Raw genomic sequence first — 3,585 nt, 5'->3', positions numbered from 1 at the left:
CTGTGCTTTTCCCCCCTTTACTTTCAAAGGCCTTACCTGATTGGCCGTTGCTGGAGAAGCTCTTTTAATTGTTGCTTCTGACACTGGATTGAGTGAAGGGTTTTCAATTCACACCCGGCATGGCCCCAGTTGTAACAAATTAACAGACAAAGCAGTCATTGAATGCAGCAGTTTTCATGGAGACTGCTTTACCCTGGCAAAGATTATTAAGGCAAGACTAAAAATGTACAAGCGCGATAATATTAAGGCCAGAACTATGGGGCCACTGCCGCTATGCCTTCTACAATCCTCTATTCAGGTTGTTTCTTTCCATACTACGTTTATAACATCATCAGGGTGAAGAAGTAAAAGGTGCGGGCAGTATATACCTTTGATCCCAGGGAGTCTGTTGGTTTGCAACTCTGGTATTTCCCCAGAGCGATTTCAAAACTGGCCCATGTATATGAGACGGCAAAGAGACAGTGAAGAGGCAGACAATTCCAGATTGGTAGGTGGCAGTTTCAACAAACAAGAGGAAATTTGCAACTTCTAACGTTTGTGAGCCCTACTCCTGGGCTCCCAGGGAAGCTATACTTTAACATTTATCAAGGTCAAAATGACTCAGCAAAATCCAAAAGCACAGGCTGTATTTCTGCCCCAAGCACATATTGAATGTCTGCTTTTTAAAAATAAATAAAAAAAATAATGAAAAAGGAGCATTCTGAACACAAGATAAGAAAAGGAAAGAAACTTCCCTGGTCCCCACAAGATTAAAGTCATAAGGCTTTCACATATTAAAACATAAGATAAAGTCTATAACTTTCTGGAATGTCCTTCATCATGATGATTTGTAACTCTTTATGTAAAAAACATACATGACCCTGTACCAAATGTTCCTTTCCAGAGCGCTCTCTTCTCTGTGAATATTGTGTATCCTAGCAGGTGTCCTAACTTGGCCTCAAATAAAACTCTTTTCCTTTCTTTTTAAAAATTTTAAAAAGGTTTGTTCATTTGGGGGCACCTGGGTGGGTCAGTCGGTTAAGCATCCAGATTGGGCTCAGGTCACAAACTCACCATCTGTGATTTCGAGCCCCACATCGGGCTCTCTGCTGTCAGCATAGAGTCTGCTTTAGATACTCTGTCCCCCTCTCTCTCTGCACCTCTCCACCCCTCTCCCTCAAAAATAAATAAACATGAAAAAAAAAAGTCTGTTAACTTCATGTTGACTAAGGGAATTTACAAACCAGACTTGTTTTGTGTGGTGGTAAGAGGAATAGATCTGTGCATCCCCCTGCCAGAATCCTAGGAGATTAGAGGCCATAACAGGGTTCAGGCACATGTATGTAGTCGAGATGGTCTCAATACCACAGTACTCTCTCAAGGCGGAGGCCTGAAGTATCTCCGAGTGTGGGAAGAGTGTAGAACATACATTTTAAGAATAGGAGAGGGAATAAGGAGCCTCTGATAACTGGGTCCAACTCAGTGTCAACCAGCCGTCACATCCTCTGGATGACTCCCTCCAACACTCCACCCTTCCTGACCAGCTCTTGCAATCTAACAAGTCTCTCCACCTTGGCCCATGTACCCTGGGTGCTTGGGAGGCTTGGTAGCATGAGAAGTTCACTTGGCAGCTATCCAGCTGCAGGGTAGGCAGATAATGGAGCAACAATATAAGCACATGCAAGAGAAAATACAGATTAAGATAGTGATCCCCCAAATCAGTAACAATTTTGTTTTCCACCACGAGCTCCATGACCCAAATCACTGATTATTAAGTCCCATGGGCTGGGGTCAAATCATTCAGAGGATCCATTTGTGTCCTTGTGATCTAGTAAAGATGATATAACATTAGTGTAAATAAATAAATAGTTGGCCAAGCCAAGGTGGTTTTACTTGTTAGTAATTTAATCTGATGCTTTAATATTTCATTCTTCCTTTCTACAAATCCTCCTGCTTGTGCGCTATAGGGGAGATGGAACCTCCATTCAGTGTCGTGGTTTTTGTTTTGTTTTGTTTGCTTTGCCCACTCATGTTCATTACCTTTGAAATGTGATCCCCATCACTGTCTATTCAACAAAGTTATCTGTAATTAGTAGTATGCTTCTCTGATTCCCTAATGATGGCAGCCTGGTTTGTGTGGCAATAGGAGAAACTTGGGTTAGGTCAGACATGTGTCCACACAAATCAAGGCATATTTAGAACCCTCACTAGGAAGGAGGGGACCAATATAATCAATATGCCAATCCCTCATCAGTTGGGAACTCCTGTGGATGGCCTCAGACTCCTTTGGCAGTTACCTTGGGCATTGTTTAGAACACATGGATCATATTATTACTGCATTAACCAAGTCACTATATTTTAAGACCAATCTAGGTTCCTTGGCAACATGCCTTCCCTCTCAGGCACTACAGTGGTTGTTCTTTCTGTGCACCCAATCTGCTATATCTACTGAAATGTCAAGTTGTTAGGACTGGTACCTGACCTAGGGCATCAGCTTCCCGATTTCCAGGGAGTGTGAGCACTTTATAAGCCAGGATGTGGAAGACAGTGAGGACGGCTCCAGGCTCTTGCAGGTGAACCCAAATATTCTTCGACATATTCTGACCCCACAAGGGCTTATTCATGATCATCCACACCTCAGCTCCCCATTATTCTCAGCTTTAGAACAGCCCAACTCTCAGTGTAAAAGGTTATGAGGGATCACCATCCAAGCCACTCTTGAGTTCAGCCCACTGGCTACTACAGTTCATTCCTATTTCCATCCAAAGGTGTCATTATTGGGCTCAATAGCGACTACAATCCAAGTAGGTTGGTTGCCCTGACTAGACCCATCTGTATACCAGGCAACAGCAGGAATTTTCCCCATTCCCTCTCTACAGGCCACAAAGGCCACCACAGGAATAGGGGTGAGGGCATTTGAAGGATCAACATACTCTACAGGGCTTAGTAATGTCCATATTTCTAGAGACGGTTAGTGGACAAGGAACTTCTCAGGTACAAATAGGCTTGCTATTTAGTCAAAGTGGGAGTTTTGAGTCCTGGCAAAGGTAGATCAATGGAACACAGTCTCAATCCACCCCTTTATTAGCAAGATAAGTTCTTACCATGATATGCTGTTCCTTTATGAAAGGCTCTACCTCTACCTGAAGAAGAACAATGTATACTGGGAGGAGCTGTCGTTCTATGGGGGTATATTGAGTTTCTTCCCCCTTCTAGAGATGGAACCAAAATCCTAAGGGTACTCTCTCCTTTTGTTGTCTCAGCCACAGTGGCCAACCCATACCTTCCAGAGTCACAAATACATCTAACTCAAATGATAGCCCTGATTGGGAGCTGCCCAGAGCTTCCATCTGCTTCACTAACATTTTTGCCTTCCCGAAGGCAGCTTGTTGCTCTGGTCCTCTACATGTCCTTTCTTTACCAGGTGGTATAAGGGACAGAGGCACTGTGCCAAGTGGCGAATCAAAGTCTTCCAAATCCTCAAAATCTCTACAAGAGCTGGCTCCTCTTTCATATTCTTAGGAGTTGGATAGGCTGCACCTTGGTGATAACAGTCTCAGGGACAATGCAGGTCTTACCTGACCATATGACTCCACAAAACTTGGC

The sequence above is a fragment of the Panthera tigris genome, chromosome B3, assembly GCF_018350195.1.
Source record: "Panthera tigris isolate Pti1 chromosome B3, P.tigris_Pti1_mat1.1, whole genome shotgun sequence".
NCBI lineage: Eukaryota > Metazoa > Chordata > Mammalia > Carnivora > Felidae > Panthera > Panthera tigris.
This window is presented reverse-complemented; position numbering follows the sequence as displayed.